At 41.5% G+C, this 26,095-nt stretch overlaps 1 protein-coding gene across 1 annotated transcript in view; it reads right to left on the bottom strand.

The window, feature by feature from the left end:
- The window catches only part of TBL1XR1 (TBL1X/Y related 1), a 113,039-nt gene extending 87,311 nt beyond the window's left edge, over window positions 1–25,728 (bottom strand). Inside the window, exon 1 of the mRNA XM_059822448.1 lies at window positions 25,707–25,728. The gene's annotated coding sequence lies outside the window, so the exon portion shown is untranslated. The remainder of the gene's footprint in view (window positions 1–25,706) is intronic.
- Window positions 25,729–26,095: the final 367 nt, after the last annotated feature.

Below are 26,095 nucleotides of genomic sequence, written 5' to 3'. Positions count from 1 at the left end.
GAGCACAGCCCAGCAGACACCATCGGTTAACACCACTGCTTCCCATCATGCGCCTGGAGGGAGCAATTGATTGCCCTGGGCATGGGAGAAAGCCCAGCTTGGATTTAGTGCCAAAACACAGGGGGGATGTCGATGTATCACCTATCCCACTGCTAAACAGGAGAGTGAGAGCTTCATATACTGATCCAGCAAAAGTGTCAGTGCCATCCCTGGCATACAGTATTACTCAGGTTACTATTTTCATCTTCACTAAAGCAGTATCTATGGTAAGGTAACAGCCCCAAAATTGCATAATATAATGGGGGGGGGGGGGTGGGTGGGTGTAAAAAAAAAAAAACGAACAAGTAACAGCAGTGAGAAAAAGGAAAAAGGCCTTTAAAACTTTTGTACTGTAGTGGCTTTGTCCTGCTATTCAGAAAAAAAATAATATTAAACAACCTTGCAATAAGCTGCCTGAAGCAAGCTATTTTCGAGTTTCCTCTAGTTTAATGACTACTCATTTCCTCACTCCAGAGGCAAACCTATAAGTGCCACAGGCCATACAAGAGCAAACAAGCGCCTGTGGTAGTTAGGAGGAAAATATGCAGTGAACACTCGCCCATTAAGTACAAGCCTGAAGGACAGATTGTGAATTGCCAACAGGGGATGCAACAAGCAAATCATACAGAGATGTAAGAGTCCGCCATTCACACAAAATAACTTCAATTTCTTTAAAATTACCTTAACCGCACACTCCTATGTCAGAAGTTCACATCCAGAAAATGTCGTGGAGTTTGTTGCACTGTTAAGCAAACTCTCACTTATCCTCAAGTTTAATGGAAGTTGTTTCAGCTGTTGCGAAGTTTCAGAGGACACCAGATAAATCAGCGGGAGCCTGGAGTCTTACGAGCCTGGGACGAGAGACTACCACCATGCTAAGAATGCAAAGGAACTATATCTAATATTTTACAGGCACAACCATGGGTCATGTATACATCTCACCCAGCACCTTCATGAATAACACATCAAATCCACAGCAGTAGATTGGCCCACCATAGAAGGACTGCAAGGACAAACTTCAACATGCTTTTTCCTTTTATATCTGAAGAATGAACAGCTTGAGAAGGATACTAGAGAAATATGATGTCTTGTTCCACTACTGGCTCCCAGAGATGGTTTCTCCTCACACTTCATGCTGTAATAATTTGAAATTCTTACAATGACAGATACTGTTCCTTGTATGGCAATTTTATTTTTTTTTTGCCACAAACGTGAGCCTTTTCCCATTCTCTCTGCAACCACACTGAGGACTCTAGCTGAACCACGTCAAGAGCTCTTTCAGCTGAACGTGAAACACCGCAGCAAACCGCCACACAAGGCAAAGGGAAAAGCTGGTACAAAATTATGTTGCCAGATTGAATTTGCACAAAAAAGCCCAAAAAGGAGCAGCTGTGATCTGGCATACGCCAGGTCTGATCAGACGCTACCTCTCCTCCAAAGGCAGCATATCAGTCATGACATACCATTGCTGATTTCCTGGAAATAAGACAGTCAAAAAGCACACTGCCAACTCACCCGTTAGCATGAACATGGAGCCCTGGTCTAAGTCTAGTTTTGTTTGGGTTTTCAGGTGGTTTAGGTAACTTTATCTAGTCTTCGCATGAGACTAAGGACAGAGAATGCAGATGGGATTGGCGTTCTCCATTTGGCCATGTACTAAGAGCAACTGTTGCAGGAAGCTTGAATGGTAGCATAGAGATTTAGGGTTCTTAAATGCCTGCCCTCTGAAACTGTACAGCTGTCTACAGCTGTTGCTCAGGATAACTAGAAAAAATACCAAAATCTCCTACTGCCACTCAAAGCTTATCATTCCCAGGAACACTCAGCTCAACGAAATGCAACAGAAAGTCAAGAACAAGAACACATCCTGCCTCATATCCAACCACACGCTGCTGCACAAGACAGCCCGGAACCAGAAGTCACAAGCAAGGAGAACTAACTCAATCCCCTCCACATCAACACAACACTTCATGTACCAGGCTGAACAATTCAGTGATTCAGAGTCTCTCCCAGTTACCACACTTCTCCACCAGCTACTCCTTTCTTAATTTGTTGGCTAAACTGACGCCACCACCCCCAAGCCATAACTGAAAATTATAAGTAACAGGATGACGATACAGGAGAAGAAATCTGGTGTCAATCAGTATTGAATTCTTGCATTCTTGTTTGTTGAGAAAGGAAGGTAAATTTCATTCTGAGTTTTGCATAAATAACTGCAACCATTCAGCATGGCCTCCTGAGATTTTGCTTTCACTAGCATAATTAAAAAATGCATTTTCTAAATGAAATAAGAAAAATAAAGGAAGACTAATAAACGGGAGGCCAAACTGCCACGGCAGGTAACCACTGTAACACAAGATCACCTTGCAGTCTCTGAATCTGCACACAATTCCATGCAGCTTGTTCCCCACCTTTTAGGGGAAGACCACCTAAAGCCACTTGCCTTTGCACAGAAGCGTAACTCTGACCACGTGTTCTGTGAAGGATCACAACTGCAATGTGCCTAGGTCGGAAACTAGACATATAAATGAAAAATACGCTATGATGAATATACGTACCAAATACAAAGCACCAGAAATTCTCTCCCACAAACACACACACTTATTTTATTCTCAAATAAATTGAAGCGTGGCACTGCAACCATCAATACTACTGTTTAACTGGTTGGAGGCTGCTGTTGAATAACGCAACACATTAGCTCTCAAATAGGATTACATTTTTCGCCTTAAAAATTGACTATTTTGTCCAGCTCAACAAGGATGAGGAGAAAACCTCCAAAATACTGAACAAAAATTGCCACCCCAACTTATTGTCTCCAGAACATACTCCAGATATAGACTCCTCTACAACAGCAACTTTGTCTTACAGATTGTCTAAAATTCTGACAAAGAGACAACCAATCTTACACGCTGCCTCTCAGATGGGGAAGATCACTCTTTAAAAATCCACCAGTCTGTGCCTAACAATGAAATTACAGTGTATCCTGTATACCCATGTTACCCAATGTCATCTAGAAATTAATGTGGTGAATTAGTTTAAGCAAATATTCCCCCAGTTCTCAACAGTTTTCAATGAAACCATTAAATGTTCTTCTCAACTGAGTCCACTGTGAGCAAACGCGTGCTGAGAACTTACCTTTCCCATCCCACTTTGAAAGCTGTGCACTGCGTGTTACTTAAGTAACCATCCTGGACCATTCATTCTCAACTAAAACAAACCCTGAAACTGGCTATTAAACAGACGCACCCAACGCAACCCAAAAGGACAAAAAGTAATTTCCTTCAACTGTGGTATAGAGATAAGGTACGTGTTAGAAAACACTCAAATACAGTTTAGCTTAATGAAAGTAAAATGTTTCACATATATCCAGCAATACCCCCCCCAAGGAAAAAAAAAACCACAAAACCAAAATCAACCTTCACAGCTGTCACTTGAATAATTTCTCACTCCAGGGCTGTTCCCAAAGCCGATTCAATTCTTCCCATAAGCTATTTTCCCTTCAGTGATACCTACCCTCTCCATGCTTAAAATCTATGTCAACTTTTATTTCTGTCAATTCCAGCCTGACCTGCTACGAAATGTAAGGAACTGTCTCTTATCAGATCTGTCCACACGCCACCCAAACCATTACAAGATTTTCTCCCAGTAAAGGCTGGGATCAAAGCCAATCGCATTGTCAGCATGAACTCGGACACAGAGGAAGTCAATACAAGATGGGATGTCTCAAGCTATGAAGTACGTCTCATCACCACTAGCGATAAATGAAAACAGAAGTCCCTTCTCCTCTGGGAGCCACTTATTTTCATAAGAAGCGAAGTCTGATTTTAAAAGATTAATTGTTCTGGGTCACAGTCAGATCTACACTTGAATACATGCAAGATGATTAATATCAGTTGAGGAAAAGCCATTATTTTGAGCTTCAGAAAACACAGCAATGGAAGGAAACTGGACCTGGAGATACCCAAGAAAGGCACAGATCTCGCTATAGTTTAATGTCTCACCTACAACCAGGGTCCCAAAGAGCCTTCCTTACTCCTCTGCGTATCAAAATCCAAGTAAGAGTTAGCTGCCTAACTCAAACTCCACGTCGACACTCTGATTTTGGATTCTTCCTCACTGAGCACAGGCAATCGGAGCTGCAGCCCTGCCCGACACCAAACAGGACTCACCAGCTTTCTGACCCCAGCAAACTTACAGATTTAAACCATCTGAGGCCTTAAATCTAGGCAGCAACGAGAATAGTATTTTCTTCTCTAGGTATTTCTAAAATCCTCACAGTGCCATTACTAGAAAGACAGTCCGGGTCACGTTTCTAATGCAAAGGATCGCTCCAGTTGCTTGACCCAAGCTGCTGCTGAACTTCACGCTGAACCAAGTGAAAGCAGGACACAGGCAAATGCAGCTGAAAAATGCCATTACAAGGACTCCGCTTAGGCACACTGATGAGAGTCCAGGCATTTTAATTACACCACCCTTACATTTCCACACTACTTAAATAATTATTTGCATATAATTTAGTTCAATTATTTGCATGCCTATCATAGGAGTTGGGACATTTTATTGAAAGGTAAAATAAATAGTATTTCACACAAAGCAATTTTATAGCAGTGAATTAATTGTAAGTCAATACAGTGAACCACAAAATAAAAATTACCCCATAAATAATGAAGTCCCTCAGTCTTCCCATGCTACCCCATTCCAGTAATCATACTGGTACACTGAATACTGGAATAATTTCCACCATTCAAATTAAACAGAATGCAACTATTTCATTTACACACATAAACCAGCATTTGCGTCCACCGAACATCAAAGCAGACATCCAGCCTGCAGTCAGGAAATCACCGAGTTTTCCGGTATGTTTGGACAGCATTCAAAATGTTACATTTTTACAATGTCTATTTTGAGGTAGAAAAATTGGATCTTTTCAAAATAAAAAAAGTTCAAGCTTGAATGATTCAGTCATCAAAAAAATTCTTGCCCTGCTCCTCCTGCTTGAGTTGCTCACAATCAATTTTCGTTACAAAATTTCTAACAATAACCTTAAAACAAAATAATCATACCAACAGTAGGGTCATAACACAGAAATTGGTGGATGCTCCACAGAGAATATGGTTTGGTATTAAACTTGGATAAAGCTGAATGGGTTGGGGGAGCTGGTTGTTAAACTGGAAATGGATGAAGAACGAGTTTTTGTTGAGTAAAGCCAACATGAGAGGGGGAAAAGACTGCTATTGAGTTAACCATCAAAACCAATTTTGCTCAAGCAGTAAGGAGGAGTTTGAATGGCAAACAGTGCAGCATTATTTTATGTTTTTTGCTAAACAAGTGAAGAATTCTGAATACAAATTCATGAGATGAGAGATTGGTGGTGGTCAACAGTATAACTTGCAAATTTCAAGAGACAAATATAGCAGATAAACATCTTGCCTTATAAACTAGGACAAGGACATGTGAAACCATGGAAGAAAAAGAGTTAGGTATATCTTAGGGTAAAAAAACAAAACTAAGCAGTGATAAGAATAAGAACTATCAAACCAGTCTGAAGTATAACTGATATTAATTTTTAAGTTTCTCTTAATTTCAACCAACTTTTGATATTAAAAAGAGAAATACTGGCATCTATTTGTGGAACTACAATATGTGGCACTCACACTTTCTATTTTTCTCTTGCTTCCATTGGTAAAACCACTGATCCTGCAAAAACATGTGCTCAGTCACACAGGGATCACTACTACCTTGTTTAGGCCATCAGTGACCAATTTTGACAGGAGAGATTTCTGTCTATATTTTCCAGTGAAAGTAGATTCATAACATTCTTCAGTATATTGGGATTTTATTTGCTCATGTTTAACAGCTTGACAGCATAGGCAGGTAATAAATTACTCTCTTACTTTTGGATTTGAATCTAGACTGTGACTTGGTTCCTTAGTAGCTTAGCACTGCACCACACAAAAAAGGGCGCCTTTTTTTTTTTTGAGCATTTTATTGAGATGCAGTCAAGGTTTAAAAGACAAACAAGAAACCAAACAAACAAACAACCAACCCACCTCCTGCTGTACAATAAGCCTTAATGTTCTTTCAAGACCAAATCCTGCAGATGTGTAAGGAGGAGACATAAAAACCTTCTACATTTTGGGAGTCCCCCTACAACTGACACAACAGTGCAGAGAGCTCCTCACTGTTCGGACAACACTTGTTCTGCAGATGCAGCTCTTGCTACCACCAGTCCAATATATGCTCACCACGTAAAGGAAAAGTGCAATTAATGGCCTGATGCAAGGATTTCAGTAATCATGTTTATTCTGTCATGCGCTTTCAACAAGCATAAGTATAAAAATAAGATAAAGCTAAGATAAAATCCTAAAACATTAAATATTATTATGCAATTACCTCCTTGTAAAAATATATTAAAAAAACCTCTCCCATCATTTGATTTTCACCACTCATTTCATTTGCCTTTCTTCTACCCTTCATTCCACTACTTTCCCTCCTAGCTCCAGGATTTATTAACTTGAGTAAAAGCAATACTCAGCAGATATCTACCATCTATATTTATACAACTCTAGAACTGGTAATAAACATGATTTTTATATTGCCACACTACATTTTTTAATGAGACATCATTCCTTGTCTCTGTTTACCAAGAATTACGCTGGCCACAACTGAGTCCTTATCCCAGATTATTACACCACATAACAAGAGTTTGGAAGGCCAAATGGAAACTTCTCATTACATATGAAGGAACGCTTAATGGCTAAGCATTGGCGTTATTCTCCCCACGTCTGTGGACAGCAGGGCTACTCAGACGTATGCAAGAAGGTATCTAAGGGGAAGGAGATGCCTGGGAAGGTATTAGGTGTAAACACGCAGACTTCAGAGCTTATTTCCATCCAGATCCCAGCCACAGTGACTTTCACAGGACTGTGCCAAAGACGTTTGTCCAAGACTGAGTGTGTGGTTCCTAGATGACGTCAGCTGTCCAGGCAGCCAGCCAACTTCCCATGGAAGTGATTTCAGTGTTGCTGAAGTTCAATCTAATTGTATTTATCATATGATTACTTATGTAAGGAGCCAGCAGCTTGCGTAGGTAGCCTGTATTTTTGAATCTAATAAAATAAAATACGTTTTGAAAATACAAAGAAAGAGATAGATCGAAGTAAACAGAAATAATATTCAAGTTTCATGCCTTCCTCTAAAGCCACTTATTCCAAAAAGGAACAGATGTTAGCCAAGACAAATTCCATCCTTGCTCTACAGGGACTTAGACAGCATATGATGCAAAGCAGAGTTTTTTCTCACCTGCAAATTTACAATTGTTCCATACCCATAATTATACCCTAAACGTAAAGTGTTGCCCCTTCTACTCATGCTTCATAATAGGTTCTCACTGCCCCAAGGCTTTTCACAAAATTTGTTTGTTATTTCCCTTTGAGACCTTTCTCTTAAAGCTTTTCTGTGACGTACAAAAAACTCCACCCAACCAACCAAAAAGCCAAACAAATTTGAAGACAGTTAGGCTACAGGTTACCGAAATGACCATTCATCTTCCCGGACAATCTGACATCAGTACTTCCATGCATACTTTCATCTCTCTGTATCCATTCACCTACTGCCTCATTTTTTTACTGAAGTTAAAACTACACCCAATCAAGCACAACTAAGCCCTGTCGTGTGACCAGAACGCCGACAGATCATTGTCCCACTGGCAATAAGCACTAAGTACCTCATCAGGTGGCAGTATTCTGTAACACACTCAGGATCATATAATAGTTGATTGTCAACAAACAGAAATAGGAAGCCGGTAAAGTTCCTACCATGTTAAAGCTGGGCACTGAACTTAATGCATTCATGTAATCAGTGCTCAGAGCGTTCAGAGATTAATATGCTCTGAGATAGGCTTTGAAAGAGAAGAGAAAGAAACAGAATTAATGGAACTCCTCCCTTTCCTCTACACTCTTTCGGCCCCAGTCCCCTCTCCCAGCCCTCAAAAAGGAAATACGTATTCCCAACACCCCAGTTCAGATTTCAGATTCTGGCAGAGTGTTTCCAAGGTCTTTGCTGTCCTTTCTGATCACCGCTCCCTCCTAAATAACAGCTCAGAAGTTCAGTGACAAACAACAACAGAAGAAGGACAGCAGAAAAAGGCTCTGTCCTTCAGCAATGCCTTCAGGATTCACCGTATGTCTGAAGGACTATACTAACCATAACCAGATTCCCTTTCTGTTTGCTGCAATCTCACAACTTTTCCATGGGACTCTCCAATTGTTTCTGTAAGTTAATTTTGGACCGTTCTCTAAAAATGTAAATAGAGCAGACAAAAAATAAAATTAAAAAAAAAAAAACCACACACAAAAAACCCACCAATGAATCTTTTCCTCTGTAGTATTTTTTAAACAGGACATATTTGCAGTGGTGTTAATCACTCATCACTATGAAATGTGCAACAAAGTGTTTGAAGGCATTCTGAAATTTTGGAAAAAATGAATGGGAAGTGTCCATCCAGGTAAGCAATATATTAAGTTAGAGTTCTTTATTATACCAGCCAATGTTTAAGAATCTCAATCCTTTTATCTTCATTAAAAAATGTTTTCTCATAATTTGTTATGTATGTCACAAATGTTAGATGAATATTAACATATTTTATTTCAATGCTTATTCTGCTATCTTTACACTTTTGCTTATGTACCAATTAGTGCTATTTCATCATTTACAGCTTTTTAATAGTATCACACACAACCCCACTACAGTAAGCAATTCACTAGCCTGAACAGTCTATTGTATTAGAAATGCAAAAATTAAGGTTGCCTATGTCAGACTTATGTTTTACAAATAGCCCCACCCAACACAAAAAAACCCCAAAATCAAAAGAAAACAAAAATATCCCCACCCCTGACACAAAGATCACATCTTTGCCAAACTTCAAGCACGTGTTCTTAAACAGGAAACACAGCTTTTCAAGAAAACTTTTTAATAGGTAAAAAAACCAACTTAATAGTTTTCCTTGCTGCTGTTGTCACAACAGCTGACCTATTCCAGCTGATTTGGCAAGAAAAGGGAGTCTATTCAATACAAACCTTATCATGAAATATTTCAACCTACTTACAAAAAACCAAACATGATCCAATTTCCCAAGCTTAGTTGTTTTTGCAAAGCTTTTCCTCACTGCAACCCCATTTCCATTGGGATCCTAACCCTAAGCAATCACATAAACACACGTATTTCTGCAAGGGCCATGACTCCACCTGCAGCTTCCTTCGCCCATCCCGAGTTACTACCTCTCACTAGGAAAGCCCTGCGACGGGGGCAGAGGGGTGGTCAACCCTACGCACAGGAGACCCTGACATTCTCCATTTAATACATCAGGGAACAAAAAGTGTTTTGAAGTTTTGCCAATGATTGCCAAGATTAGGCTCAAATCAAAGTCCCCGACAAAAGCAAACCCGAAAAGAGCAGGAATCAAGGTCTACAACTCCAGACTGGCTTTTACCCATGGAAAACGCAAGCTATGGCAAGCCTTATTTTGCCAAATTCTAACACAAATCACCACCACTAGTTGAGCACATCTTCAGTCACTTGCAGTTATTTTGGTGTTGCCAATGCTCACACATATTTATTGTATGATTTTTCTCGTAAATTAGGTTAAGTAATCTCTATATAGTGGAACCATCTTTTATAACAAGCATCAATAAATAAGGCCTTACAGGATTCCACATGATGAAAATAGGGTAACAGCTCCAAATATTGTGCTTTTTAAATACTTCTTGGCTAAATAAGACGTTTAGAAAAATAGGCCATGAATATAGCCTAGAAATCCTGAACTGCCTCACAACACAACAGTCACACAAAGGATGCTTCACAGGTAAACACAGAACAGCGAGCATTTCAAAAATTGTCCAGTTTGTTTTATATTTTATTCTGTTAACCCACATTTTGCTTCTGACTTAGCATATTTTGGGACAGTTATGCAGCAAAAAAAAAAGTTATTTTTAGCACTTTATAACCACACAGATACACTCTTCTTAAGAGCAGGCCCAAGGCTGTATGCACAGCTTCAACTCTCCTTTCTTCACATATACATTATGCAACGCAATGCGATAAACATGCAACCGTGAAGTCACACACTATATTGCAAAGAGGATACAGTACTCTTCAGTGACCCAGAAGGCAGGCTACACCATGTTGCATCTGTGATTCTTTTTTTTTTCCCCTCCATTTACTTTTCATAATGGTCCAGCACTTATTTTGCAGACTTTTTATACCATCTCCTCTCCAAGGTATGTAAATAATTTAGTCAACAGTAATGCATTATGCAATTTACGTTCAGCCAACAGCACAGCCCTCGTTAGGTGCAATTCATGGGAAGAAGCAGTTAATTATGGTAATTCATCTGCAGACCTAGGTGAGCAATTTCACTGTTATTCTGCTATCCTACTTAATATGCATACGCTGTGTAAGAGCAGTTAAATGGCAACTTTCAAAACTGACATCCCAAGCTCTGATTCTATAACAAGCTCTGAACCCGGCCTGTAACGCAGAGCTACAATAAACACCGCTTCTGGGAGGCGAAGGAGTCGATTTACACAAAACAACTCGCAAGATCAGGGTTTAAGGTAGTCTACTGAATAGACCTCTACAAGATCTTAGAAATAATTTTATGCTATTGTATTGCACTATTTGTGGAATGGTATGTGATCATATAATTAGAGATCATATAGTACATTCACACAAAGAATGCTTTAGGGCTTGTGGCGGGGGGAGGGGGCTCTTTTAAAAAAAGAAAATTACATTATCTGGAAATTCATAGCTGATCTCAACAACTCAGAAATGCTACCAGAGAGCTTTTCCTTCACAAACTTTAGAGGAATACACTTCAAGTCCGATTTCTGCCTGAGGAAGAACTAGTTCCAAACAAAACCAGCTGAGGTTTTCAGTCATTAAGACATTAAAAGTCTAAATAAAGTATTTAGGGAAATAATCTGAAATACGTGTCAATATTAAAAAAATAATAATTTCTAAACTGCAGCTGTATTATTGCAATGATGAGGCGCAAAGATGGCATTCGGCTCAGAACCAACACTGAAAGAATCGCTCTGGACAGGTGCAAGAAAAATACCATCGGTTTGATAGTTAAATCAGAGGAGAAGAGAAAACAAAGGGCAGGTCTCAACTAGATGCAGGAGCATGGCAGTTTTCTGGAGAAGTGCTGCGCTCAAGCACAGACTCGTTAACCCCTCTGTTCGGGGGAAGGCTCCAGCCTCTTCTTCTGTTGACCCAGGCCAGATGCAGTCCGGACTGTCCTCCCCATGAAACTTCCTTTGGGGCAGCTCAAGCAGCAGCAGCAGCACCAACAGCCTGACCCAGCACCCTCCTCCCTGGGCGACTCAGCACATGCCTTTCAGAGCCTTGAAAGACGAGTCCTTGATCTTGGGGTTCTTCAGTGCACTTTGCCTCCACCCTTCTGTAACCTGTCTGCGGACTTCAGAAACCGATTGCTAAATGATCCAGCTTGCATAACATACCGAAGGCCAGCCTTCTGCCAAATCCCTGCCCTCCCGAGTGAAGCACATTAAATAGTGCAAAAATCACTGAAGCTCCACTCGCGTTGGAGAATGGGCAGCCAACTCAGACAGGTTTGTATGCGCAATGCTGATCTTCAGCCATAAGCCAAGCCTAGAAACCTGCAAACCACCCTCAGTTAAAAGCTTAAAGTTATAATAACTTTAGATAGTCCCTGCTTTAATGATAGAAGGCACAGAATTTTTACATGAGTGTCTTGAAGGTCTCAGTGGAGCATAGGTCCAAGATGCATGCGCACAGACATTCAGACAGTTTTAATTTTAACCTTATACACTTTGTTATAGCCGCAGGACTAAAACATGAGCGGTCTCTAGCTTGTTTATGACTGACTACATATGCTAGAATGTGTTTTGCCAAAACTCATAGCTAAAATAAAAACCAGCATTCAAACAGCACAAAACTTTATAAACCAAATAAACAACACATTGCAAATATTTAAGACTTCCAAGCAAAGGCTACTTCTGTAAATTTCAACATTTAAACAGGCAACAAAGCTTTTCAGACACTGAAACAAATGACTGGCTAAAAAAATGCTACCTGTCGTCATCATCATTTTAAACTGTTCATTTTTCTGTTCTCCTGAAACATGCATAGCACTCAAATTATAACTGAACAAACGTAATATCCCTAGCTATTTAAAACAAAACAAAAAGCTGGAAACATCAAATTTAAATCTTTTTGCTTAACCCAAGACTAGAAAACTGTCAGCCCCAAAAATTAGTTTCGCAAAGCCTTAATGCATCGGAAAATGGCTTACTTGCTAAACGTGACAAGCAAATTCTGAAATAAAGGGAAACCCTTTCCCTCAACACGCACACTAATATTTTTCTTTCCTGAAGGTTGGACCATTTCCAGAGAACCTGAATTGACTTCAGTGGAGCGCTAATATATTTCTTACGAAGAACATGTAGACTGCCTCAGAATACAAGAAAATGGTTCAACTAAGAAAGGGCTTCACTCTTCTAAAAATACCCAAGGATCACACTTGAAAGTGATGTTTTTTAACAATTAGGCCTTGCCTACACCAACAGCTATATCTGCTGATACGTAGATATGTATTACACCAAACAGGAATGAGACACTTTCTTTCTGGAGTCATTCCAAAAAAAACGCCAATGCACTGTAAATTCACGCTTTCAACTTCAAGCCATGCTACCTAGTGAGTGTAAATACATTCTTGTAAAGTTCAAGGGATTTATTAAAGTGCTAGCAAGATTTTCTTTTTAAATTAACCAGAGGATACTTCTCAGTGTAGAGCATGGTGAAAATAAGAAAAGTCACAATATAAAAAGCACGATTTACAATAGCAAAACCCAAATGTACACCGCTTTAAGTACTATTCTCAAACTGAAGAGATTTTCTAAATTTTCATTTTCCAGCAGATGAAAAATATCCAAACAACATATGAAAACAAGACAATGTAACACAAAGCACGTGCTCATCAGTATCACAAGCACAACCGTGCTCGCCAGGACTGCGATGTTCTTTAGGAGACACCTATGCTGCCAGGGAAAACTCTCACCAGAAAGCAACGTCCTGCGTTAGGACTGCACATCTTACATAAGCGTTCCTCATGACAAGACCTGCAATGCTCTATCTGCCTGGGGCACACAGCTCTGACAAGGAAAATACCACTGCTTCTTAATAGAGGGCATAAAAAAATATTTTCATACGAGCTTGTGAATTTGCTTAACTATAAATTTATAAACAAGAATCATTTAGGAAGTTATTAAGGAAGACTTGAAGCACATGACAAAGATCATGTCACCACCTATATCTACTTTATAGATGGACAAATGCAAGCAGTCAAGACCGTATGAGTAACGCAATCACTACATATAGAAAGGTTGGTGTCAGACTGGCTTAGCTACTAGCTGGTCCACTGCAGTCTGTGAAGATTTTGTCTGATGGCAAAGCTGATGTAAGAAGTTCATGGGCCACCCTTACCTATTATAGATACGTTCATTCCTATGGACAAGCTATAGTTTACCACCACCTTCATGGTAACAACGCAGGTGTTTGTGGAGTCATGCTGTAAACTGGCTCAGCAAAACCACTTGGATTTTAATACCGCCCCCCCCAAAATAGCAGTAGTTTTTAATGCAATCCTTCCAGACATGATGTTCGGTAGGACCAATAAACCATTGTATTAGCATGGTGGAGGAGCCAATAAACTGTGGCAGAGGATAGAAACTTTCTTTCCAGACAGGTAAGTTCACAGAGCTCCACCTGTAGCTTTCATTCTTTGTCCCTGTTCCACCGAGAGCAGGATCAGCTTAGGGGTCCCACCACCCCACTCCTATCTCCGCAGCTGGCACAAGCAGCTGCTTGTGTAGCTGTGCTCTGAAACCCATCCCTGAAGTGGCTCCACCAAAAAAGTTCAGCCTTTTCCCCACCCCCACAGAGCTGCTGGGGTCTGGAAAAAATGCAGGAATCTTAAAACTTCATATAAGGTTGCATTTCCATGTTACTAAAGACACAAACATGCCTAACTTTATGAACCAAGTAGCCTGATTTCAACATGATTCTTCATCGTGTATGGGCACTATCAGCAAATATTTCCAGTGTGAAGGGCCATGTTTTGTCCAACATAAAAGAAAAACTAGAAGACAAGCACAAAACCTATGAACACAAAAGGAGCACTTGCCTAAACTAAAAACTCCAAGTAAGCGGAGCCTGAAAAATAAAACAAAAGCCACTTTACCCTGCTTTTCACTAGAAGATCTCAGGGCACTGAACTGGTCTGAAAAAACTCCTGGTAAGTATTAAATCACTGGCGCATGGGTAAATTTGTTAATCCATTTGCTAAGGTCACACAGTGGCAGAAATAGCAGATAATCCTGACACCAGCTTTCTGTCCTAATCGTTATGCAGACAGAAAATCTTCAGTGATGTAAACTAAAACCAAAGTAAATACAGTTATCTCTTACATACAGGTATATTAGGTCAACCCAGAAAAGCAAAACTGTGGGTTTGGGGACCAGAGGCGTGTCTCTGGGGATCCACCACAGATTTAGACAAGCCGATGAAAATTTAGAGAGAGAATTTATAACCAGAAAGTAATTCCATAATTCCCTCTATTCAAGCAGTCCCTAGGAAGGGACTGTGTACACAAACTGCAGCTGTGCTCAAAAAAAAGTCTGAAAACCTTGAACAGTAACCCACAGGATATATTCCATTACTGTATAGTACACACATTAGGACACCAAAAGCTTGCCATTCATTCTGTATTGAAATTAAAGCAGTATTTTACAGATTGCCTGTAAGCCACCAAAACTGGACAAGTCTTCTAGTATCAGCGGGCAGACAGACACACAGCTAACACTGTCGACATGCAGTCAAGAGAGCTATGACAATTTCTACCAGCTTTAGTGCCATTACACATTAAAGCATCCTGGTAATACCCGCTCTGGAGCTCTGACAATTCAAGACCATTTTGGTGAACGCTTTTCTATTGGTATAAAATACACTGCAAGCACCAGTTTCTGAAGAGGAAAAAGCCAGACTATGAGCTGACAAAAAGAGAAAAACTTATTCTACAAATTAAAAATACTGAACCAGACAATGAGCTACACTGGCATTATTAAGATGTACTAAAATCAACAACATAATAAAATCACTGTAGGCAGGGAAAACTAATCTTTCTGTTCTTCCTTAGGCAAAACTCACAGCAATTTCAATGGGATTCTCCCCCAGATATGGCTGGATGACTACATCCACAGCCTCCACATGCCAAGTTTGCTCCTGAAGCCTGTCTCTACTGCACCCATCTTTGTTACACTACACATATCCTGATTACAGGAATTTATAAACAGCAGGAGTAATTTAGAGGTGATCCACAAAACTGTGACTTCAGTAGAGATGAGGTTCACTATTATCATCTCAAGTGTCAACAGTTTTGCGGTAAAAGACTTATTTTTGCTTGAAAGTCTTTCAAATGTCTTTTACTAACTTTCTCATAAAGCACAACTTGCATTCTCTCGGTCCCAAGCACACCTGTTTCGGAGACAGAATATAAGCCTGCTATCCATAGGTTTCACTGGGCAACAAAGTACGAGATCGTTTATGATGCATTATTCTCTTCATTTATTTTCTTAGGTTCTGGACAACAAGACACCAAATAAAAATGGCGCTTAAATATCAAGCAACAGAGTAGTTTCTGGATGTGAACTTTTTAAAGACGATCTTTCAACTCTTAAGTCGCAATTCTGCACACTCATCTGTGCAGCACAGGACAAAGGCGCCTGTGCGCACGTACCAGCTCGCGGTCTCAAAGCAGTGTTTGTTCACCCAGAACAATGGGGCATGTGACTTGTCAACACTACCCACAATAAAAACAATAAGATAAGGCTGCCACTGATTTCACGACGACTTTGTTTTTGCTAATCTTAAGTCACAATGTCAGTAAAAGTTCACTGCATAAAATCCCTTATTTTAAAAAGCTCAAAGCTAACCCCACAGTGCGCTGAGTTTTTCACTCAAACTTCCTCAGCTTTTTGCATTTGTACTAAACACTCACACCAACTCCCCGCAAAGCCTCCCTCTGACTTCATCAGGAGTTGGATCAATGTTTTACGCCTAAAGCCAAGATTATTTTGATCAAGCACAGGCACTGCCAAAATTTGTCATCTCCGCTTCCACTTCCTGCCCCGCGTGCCTGTCCCAGCTACCCCTCTGCCCGCAGGCAGGCCCCTCGCTCACCTCTGCTCGGTGTCCCGCTCGCTGCCAGCAGCGCAGCCTCCACAGTGAGCCTTCCTCAGCAGTCCCGCAGGTTTCGCTCCGCCACAGAGCGGGGCTGCCCTGTCCAAACCCATCTAACCCCTCTGGTTCAAGAGCGCTACATAGGATCAAGTCCTGTATGTAAACTCAACTGAAGTTAGGAGAAAGAGGAAGAAGGCAGAGCAAACCCGGAGAACAGAAACAAAAAAGCACCGATGTGGTTTAAAGAACTGACAAAAGAACAGATAGCGAGAATGCAAAAGAAAGTCCAAAATGACAGAAAGAAGCGAGAAAGCCCAGGGAAAAAAAACGGGTGGGGGAGATTAGAAAATCAAATAAAGCCCTAGGAAGGGATAATAATTAAATGACGCAAACTGTCAGGACTGAGACAAAACACCCCAGTATATTACATTAATTTGCCACATTCATGCTACAGCACGGACAAGGAAGCAGAGCCAAGCAGAGGAGAGGGCACAACCATACTGACCGTCGGAAGAGGTTAATTTTAGAAAGAAAAAAGCAGCACAATCTTGCACCACTTGTGTTTTAATTACGCAGGGGAGGGCTTGGGGGGTTATTTTAATCACACAGAACAGCAGTAGGCCCAACAGCACCAGACTAGCAAATAAAAGTAGGAAGCAATAGGCACATGGAAGTACGTTACAGTTCCAAACTTTCACCATTTGCAGTAATGTTAATGCAAATGAAATCCGACTAATCTGATCTCTGAACATGTGTTTTTAAAAACAGTGCATTTCTTTTTTTTCATCTTGAAAAAACTCCATTCCACAAGCAGGTAGTTGCAAACCACAGCTGGGAAAGTGGAAGGCACATAAAGCACGCAAATAAAATTTTACATATTCTAACACCATCTATGCGGCTTTCTGGGGCTCTTCGGCAACATCCAACATACACAAGCCTTGCTGCTGGCAGTCTCAGCAATTTAAAACAACAGAGAATCTCAGCCTACATAATGGACGTACTCTTAGCCGGAGTCTGACACTGCATTTCACATACCCTCCGAGTCTCTCGTATGAAGTCATCCATGGCGTCAAAGAGCGAGTCACAACACATGAAAAGTGTTTTCCCTGGCTACCTCTGAACATTTCCATCCCTTTATCCTTCATATAATTTTTTTAAATTCTTCTTAGCATTTCTGTCAATACACACAGGATCTTTAAAAGGCCAGTTCCGTTCCCCAGTACATACAAGCAACCAGTATCTCTCGAACACGGGACCACGACTGTGGTGAGCCCAGGCATGGGGACAACGAGAGGAGACTGATGGGAATATTCAGTTTGGTGCTTCCACCACTAGCCCACAGAACCACACAGAGAGCAAAGGGTTCATTTTTAAGACATAAGCAATGCCCATCTATTTTACCAGAAAGTAATATATCTAGAAGGGCTCTGGTGCCCAGGCACCCTAACAGGATGACCGAACGGTCAAGGAGGCTTTTTGTTTGTTTTTAATGGAACAGACTCAAAGAACTTAATTTCTAATGTATTTAGTGTGTACTATATGTACTGTAAGAAAGAATCTTACAAAGGGCCTTGATGAACTAGAGATAAATAATCCATATCAAAATAACCTTGCATGTGTAGACAGTAGAGGAACCAACTAACATGGACTTTGCCAACAGTAAGATAAACACATTGATATTTCTAATGTAATCAACAGCCATTCAGAATCTGCCCTGGAAGACAGTCACAGAAATACAAAGCATTTTTCTTACAACTCAAACAATTGTGACAAATATTTACTACAATGGTGTTTAAAAAAAAGTTGTTTTCTATTAATCAGCTACATTTAGATATCCGCTTTTGCTATCAGATTAAGCTTACCAAAACTGCTTAGTAGGCTGTTCCATTATATTTTTGTTTAAGTTTTATCACAACTCAACATATTGAAGTTTCATATTCCTGACTTTTTTCCTCTTACACAGTGCTAGAAATTTACAGTCTAAACAAGACACACCGGATTATTTGAAATACACAACTAAATTTCACAAAGTGAAAAATCAGGTACGTCTGCATCAGCGAAACATTCATATTACACAGCAAGTACGGACCCCACTTCTCTAAACCCCAGATCTGTTACATTAGCTCTGGGAAACAGCTAATCCATTGCTACACAAGGTATGTTTCTAGCACAATTTATTTGATGTCAACATTAATAGATGATTTGACAACACTGTTCCTCATTTCCCTCCATCCACATCTGTGCTAACTTTGCTTTAAAAGTACATTAAAAAGTATTAAATCTGAACAAACATAACCCCAAAGTAAATATGTTACAGATTCACAAATATCATCATGGCAAAAATCCATATTTTTACAAAGCACTTCCTGATTAAAATTTTTCACTAAGAGTCTGTATTTAGGAATGCATATTTGTGTTAATAGCCAAGCAAAAATTTCTGCACTAGAGAAGAATGTTGACATCCATACAAAAATTAGCTGTGATTCATTGTTTAACAGTTGTCTTCCCTTTACAGAACACTGCAGACTGAAGGACATATTGCCAAACTGAAAGCACCAATACTTCCTTTAATCTAATATAGGACAAATAAATACACTTCAACAGCTTCTGAATCTTGCACGTCCTACTTTTTTGACCCAGATCTCTTGTTATTTCCCCCACAGGTCTATGCAATATAAAAACTATTTTTTCCCACAAATTTAGATGTAACCTAAAAGAAGAAAAGTTCTCATCATTTCTGGGACCTAAACAGAGCTGGAAGCAGGGGGGGAGGGTCAACAGACAGACTCATCTCTGTCAAGATCAACTGGTATTTTAAGGTAAAATTTTCAGCCACACTTAACGCTCTCCCAACTGCTGAAACTAATAGCAAAAATTCTCATTTGTTCCAACAAGACTGTAAGTTAGACCAATATCAATGATAAATGAAAATAATTAAATCTTTTTATTGCTATTTTTACAAGGCAAAAATGTATTTTCAGAAGTCATGCTGACACTCGAGCATTAATCAGCCTGTCCAAAAAACACAAAAGAGCTATAAAACTTGTTATTCCTCTCCTCGGCCAGCCTGGACAACTCCTTCCAGGAAACCAAACTGTCTCTTCTTTGCCTGGTATTTTTAGGGAACCATCAGGGGACTGAAATTCACCTCAGGTGTGCTCCTGATCAGGCAAACTCCCAGCTCCAGGTTCGCCGGCAATAGGTCACCCACGTGAAGAGCCTTAAGTTTTAACACTGTTAATGTCAAATGGATGCAAATTTTAGGATAGGTTATGTTTAGGGCTCTAAACCCTGACAATTTCTGTGGTTTTGGCACTGGGCACAGTATTTAGCACTACATTTTCATTAATAGTAAATATTTGACCCTTAAGTCATAACCTTGGAAAAAACGCTCCACAAATAGGCTGTACAGAGATCTTTTCTGTATGCTCTGTAGTCGCTGCCAGCAGGCACGTAGCTACGTACAGAACACGAAAGTTTCCAGAGTCACTGTCACAGTCCTAATTCATAAAAATCTACCATCGGCCTGACATCAGTGGGGTTCAGTGGGGGCTCTGCATGCAGCTGGGGAAGCGACTGAATCAGTCCCCAAACCCACCAACGGGTTAAAAGGAGCACTGGCATTAGCTGCAGAGACAGCTGCTTGCCTGCCTTGCCAGGTTGGCAAAACTATTGCCCCGCTGGGGGGGAAGGGAAGGCCTACTACTCACACCACACCATCTAAAATTTCTAGTAACGCACCTCCAGCAATCTGAAATAACACTCAGTATGTTTGCATATGGCACACAGTTGTAGAGAGTGTCTGTGTAATACGTGCTTACACTGAACAGAGATTGAACTGAATCTCAGATCATTAAAAAAAACCCCACAACTGTTTTTTCTCTGGATGATTCTGATTTTTTACTGCTAGACATTACTAATAAACAAGACTGCTCCTTTGCAACATAGAGACTTAAGAAATACAACAATAAACACAAGTCAGAGTACACAACATAGCTTTTTACTAATACTGCTCCCAGAAAGAAACAGAAACTGCACCCTCACAGGAGCTTGCAAAAGCCAGCAAAGCACACGCAAGACTTGATTTTTAGAAATGCTAAGCGCACACAGAGACTGCCAACTTCACACGCAACTGTGGGGACTGAGCATCCTTGAAAATATGACTATTAAGATCTTACTTTACAGATGCAAAGGCCAGTTTATACTCTTAAGAAGAGTCATGTTTGCACCAAGCAGAACTACAGCAGAAACCCAGGGGCCTGCTATCCACTCCCACCACACTGTGCCGCGCAGCTCGGAGCTGTGCGGGGTACACACAGCACCACAAAGGGCCACACACGGGCACCAAACCAGCTCAAGCACAAGCAGGTTGACGCCCAGTCTGCTTGCGTTACTCGTCCTGAAAAAAGGACCTATTAGTCCGATAGCATACCAAGGTATGTTGCTTCTGGTATTCAAGCTAACTTCTTTAGACGGACCTTAGCATCTCTACGTAGCACTGAATTACACCACATGCACTAACGTTCAAAGACCTAGAAGGGACTTTTTGAAAGATGCCGCGTACATTGGCTGCGACAATTCTGTAAACCTCCTCCTCATCACTGTGAAGGTTCTTTTGGTACATTTTTCAGAAAGCTATGCCAACTGACCAAGCCTTTTTACTATTATTTCTACATGTAAGAAAACATTCTCAAAAGTCTTTCTAGCGATCAGCCCATCCAAGAAAGCAAGCGAGCAGGGGTAAGCTGCAACACCTGCAATTTCACTCCTTGGCTAGCCAAGCCAGCTAGATCCTACACACCCAACCAGTGTGTGCATTTTCCCCTACGGTTACACATCCTCTGGCTTGGAATGACCACTTACTCCTTATCAAGGAATAATTTTTTTAAGGCTGCTTAGAGATATAAAAATGAGAGTCTAAAGGATGTCACAGAAAACCATGTGGTAAAGTATTAAAAAAAAAAAAAAAATCAATGTTTCGGAGGGTAAGCTGTTACCATTCTATACATCCTTCAGAACCAAAGGAAAACCCAACTTCCAGCTCAAACGTGGCCTTTAAGACTCCAGGGCATTCTGTATAAACAGTTTCAGCTTTGTTTTCATTACAAGAAGGAAGAAAAGGGCCTTCTCATCTTGGATTAGATACCACAAGGCAGAACCCTAACAAGGAGAAGTAGTTCACAGTTTTCACACAAACTGGCAGAGTGATTTCTAGACCAGACTTCCGTACTTTTTCACTCAACCTATCAACTCTCACAAAGTGACAGCTACGCTGCTTCATCTTCACTACTTCTTACCTCAAGTTAGCTAATTCAGTTTTGAGAAATTAAAAGAAAGCGAACATATACCCCTATAATTTCCTCTGAAAAGATATTTCTTATTCCTCATTTCATTGTCGAACTTTATCTCGGAGGAAACCAATTATGAGATGAATAAAGTGGTCTCCATCTACTCTTCTTGGGATCACTGGATGAACCTTTTTCTAGTGAAGTCACTATTTTCATTAAGCTATCTCACAGAAATTAAGACCATCTAACTTCATACTGCAGTGCTTAAAAAGCTGCATGTATTTGGGACAGGGGTAGCTAAACCAATAGCAGGAACATAGGAACCGTTTCTTCATCACCCGTTAATTTGAAAGTACTACATTAATGCTGCAATGCAACTCAAAAACACTGAAAAGAGCTGTCAGTCATAATTCCTAATGGAAAACTTCTGGCACTTCATCACCTAACACAAACACTTAACTTTACATTTTAAAATGAGCATGCAGTGAGTATATTCTCGCAGTAGTCACTTTTCATAGGAGCCAAACATGCATAATTACAGTGTGCATACACACTTTCACTTCTCTCCTAACCTGCAGCTACTTGCATGAGCTGATGTTTAGGGCTTTAAATACAGTCATTATTACACGCTATACTCTGTGTGTGTATGCATGCACAAACGCAGACACACACTGAGGATCATTAGTACACATAACAGTATCACAATTTTCAATATAAACAACATGAATTAGGTTAAAAATGAGTTGTACTTCAGTATGATACATTTCAGTATCACAATATTGCAGCATTGACACAACACAGTCCTGGAGTACACCCTGTCCTTGCTCTCCTCTCCGAAGCGGAGACCGGACCCCTTTACGACCTCCCTATCCCAGTTTGGAAGGGGAAGAGCTGCTGGCAGGTTTGGATCTGTCTCTTCTCCACTTGCCAGCGGTGTCCTCTCCAGCAAGGTGTTGTCAGAATTCACACGGGCACCGTCATCCTGAGCAGCTACAGGTCCAGGGGGAAGGGAACAGGCAGGCAAAGCAAGCAAAAACTGGGGGGCCAGCTATCTCTTGGGACTCCAGATGAGCAGAGGAAGAGGATTAGTGAAGGAAAGGTGTCACGCCTGCCACTGCCTCAGCTGTCCCCAAAATGCTTAACAGCGCTGCGATACCAAAAAAAGTATCAGTGTCATGAAAGATTCACAACCTATTGCCCACCACTAACACAAAACACACGTAACTTCTGCGAACAACTTCACAGACATCTGCAGAGCTTATTCAACTGAAATAGACCACTGATGTTCACAAAGTTGTGTGTGTTTCTTTACAGGACTTCCTGACCGCTGCACGATTACATCCTTGTAGGATGTGGGTCTTTACTGCCACTACAAAATTCATAACAGCAAACACATTCTGACTCAAATGTGAGGTCCACGTTAAATTGAATTCCAGAACCAAAATCAAGTTAGGTAAAATAACTCAGTTTGCTTTACATTATTCAGATCTGTTCCTCCTAACTAAAAAATATGACCTGAAAACAACATTATAAGCAATTTTGACCATTTCCCCTAATCCATCCAGAGCCTCTTTATGCTTAGGGCTGTAGCACTTTTTAGCATCAAACTCTTTCATAATGGGAAAATGACTATGAAGTACTGCTGTTGGGTACTTAGCGCTTACACCATGCCTTACAACTTCAAAGTGTTACACAAATGTCAATAATTACCATATATAGAGTAAAACTGAAAGAAGTATTCATATAAAAAAACTCACAGGAAAAAAAATCGTAACTACCTGTTTGAAGGGGGAAAACGCTTCAGCAATAGAATCTCCTGTAATTGTTGCATTCTTTATGCTACATGCACGCATTAATGGCTGCGCACATTTAAATGAACAAAAAATCATAAACTCTTGCACAGTCTTAAAAAAAATTTTAAAAGCCCGAAAGCCAAACCCCAACTCCTTTCATACATATAAATTACATTTCCTTCCCCTTTCCTCGTGGAGTGAGAAGTAAGTCTTTTCCAGGTGTTCTCAATAACAGTTTGGGAGGCATGCCACCACCAAGTTCCCAAGACACAGTACCACAGGAACCCTGTTCTCATAGACACTAATCCACCTTCCCCTAAGAAAACTTAAGACAGTGACAGGGTACAGGCTCAGGTAATCTTAGGTAAATAATACGATACGTTGTATTCCATTAGATCTTAACCAAAAGCAAAGAGGGGGGAAAAAAAAAAGTCACTACAAGAAACCACAGAAAGTTTTCTACGATCATTTGCAGGGTACCACCTGTACCATAAGCACCACCACCAGAACAGCATGGCCCCTTTTTCTTTTTCCTATGGCTATGAGGGAAAAAACGCCTTCATACGCTCATCCACGAACATGTACCCACTTACTTAAATTCAAGGACACATGAAAAAGTTTGCAGGATCAGTCCTAATTTGAAATGTGTTCCAAAAAGACGGTTACCATACATGAATCCAAAGGAAGGCCCCAAATCCAGCATGAGCCTCATGTGGACCAGCCTTCAGGTTTCTCAGAGCAAGACAAGGGCCCAAAACTGCCCAGGGGACCCAAAAGCTCGGGGACAGCTCAAAATCCAAACGTCAATTTCACAAATGGTGCCCTCTCTCTCAAAGGGGCACAAACCACAGCCTGGGGAACACCCAAAGCGTGAAGACCACCAACACCAAAGGACCTTGTTCACACGCTCAACATCCTCAGGCATTTATTTTAGTTCCGCAGGACAGGAAAGAGAAACAGACAAGCCCAGAATACGATTTTGTGGTTTTTTTACGCGACAAAGACTTTGTTCTACTGATCATGCCTCTCATGCTTTAATAATAAAGAAAGAATATGTTTCGTGATCCCCCCCCATAAATCAGTTAGGAATTTGATTTACACAGACAGGAAAACGAGGAAGTTGAGCACACTAGAGAGCAGTAAAAACTTCACTAGCAAACTTCACTTTCCTACACGGCGACCTACAAACCAAACTTTCCTCCAGACTCACGTGTCATCTGCAGCAACAAGCCTCTGCCATAAAGCAGACAGAAAGTTTGCTGTTCAGGGGATACAGCAAAAGACAAGCGAGGGGAGACTTTTATTCTCTCAAGCTGCCTTAAAAGGAAATTCGGTGATGAAAGATTAAATTCACCTGGAACAACACGATAAATTTAACCCTTTCGGGGGTACAACAATAATAACAAGCCACATGTCGAGCTATTGCAGGACCTATATCCTCTACCAAGAAAACATACACATTGCATCAACCGTGCAAGCCCTTCTAGAAGGTGCAATGCACAATTCGCACCAGGGTTTCGGGCAGGGGTAAGCCCAAGAAGAAAGAGCCCTTGTGAAGTGGCGAAAAAGCTTGGTTTTTCCCCAAACCGGGCCCGCTCCCTGCCACCTCGGGGTATTTCACGTTCCGCCCTGAACTTCGCAGGAAAACTGATCAACAATAACTTGGCTGCTTCGCCCTGGGGGCGGGGAGGGGGGGAAGATCGGGCCCGGCCCGTGTGTCCCCCCCACAGCCAAAGGCCAGGCCGGGGGCCAACTCCGCCGAGCGGGGGAGGGGCGGTCGCCCCTCCCCCGCTCGGCGGAGTTCGCCCCCAGCCCGGCTCCCCGCTTCCCCTCCCCCCATCAGTAAATATGGGGGGAGGGGAGAGCGCTTCTCCACACAAATCGGGCTAAAAATAGGCCGCTCGCCATGGCTCCCGTGTGCCATTCGCTGCCGAGGCCGGTGCCCCCCCCCCCCCCCAAAATCCTTTAAGAAAAATGAAGCCGGTGGGGGGAGGGGAGGGCAGCGGCGCGCAGGGGGGGAGGGGTGGGGGGTGCCGTTTGCTTTTTTAAAAAAAAAACCATACCGCCCCCCTCCCCCCCGCAACCCAGACCCACGAGAGCCCCCCCCCTCCCCGCACCCCACGAGCATTAATTACAAAAAAGGGGGCGACGGTGAGGGGGGGCCGCGGCGGGCGTTAGGCGGGCGCCCATCCCCCGCCCGCCTCCAACCGCCACCGAGACCAACAGGGCGCCCCCCCCGCCCCCCGGCCCCTTCCCGCCCGCGCTCGGCCCGCGGGGCTCGGCGGCGGAGCGCCCCGGTCCTTACCTTGCGAGTGGCGGCGGAGCGGCTGCTCCCCCCTTCCTTGGGAACGGAGGCACGAGAAATTCACCCTTGTTTGCCTCTCCTCCTTTTATACGGCCATATATATGTATATACACATCTGTGCGCGTCTGTGTGTCTGTGTGTGTGTGTACACACGTATATGTATCGGTAATATTTTTTTTTTTAGCTGAGGTGTCCACACCAAGAGGAGGAGGAGGAAAAAAAAAAAACCAGAAAAAAAAAAAACACCCCACCACACACACACACAGGAGGAGGAAGAAAAAAAAATAAGCAGCGAGTAGTGCTGTGATATTCAATTATATCCCGAGCCAGAGGCCGGGGGGAGGGGGAGGGTGGGGAGAGAGGGGGGGTTAGAGATTAAGTCCCGAGGA

Source organism: Gavia stellata, chromosome 11, assembly GCF_030936135.1.
Source record: "Gavia stellata isolate bGavSte3 chromosome 11, bGavSte3.hap2, whole genome shotgun sequence".
NCBI lineage: Eukaryota > Metazoa > Chordata > Aves > Gaviiformes > Gaviidae > Gavia > Gavia stellata.
This window is presented reverse-complemented; position numbering and strand designations above follow the sequence as displayed.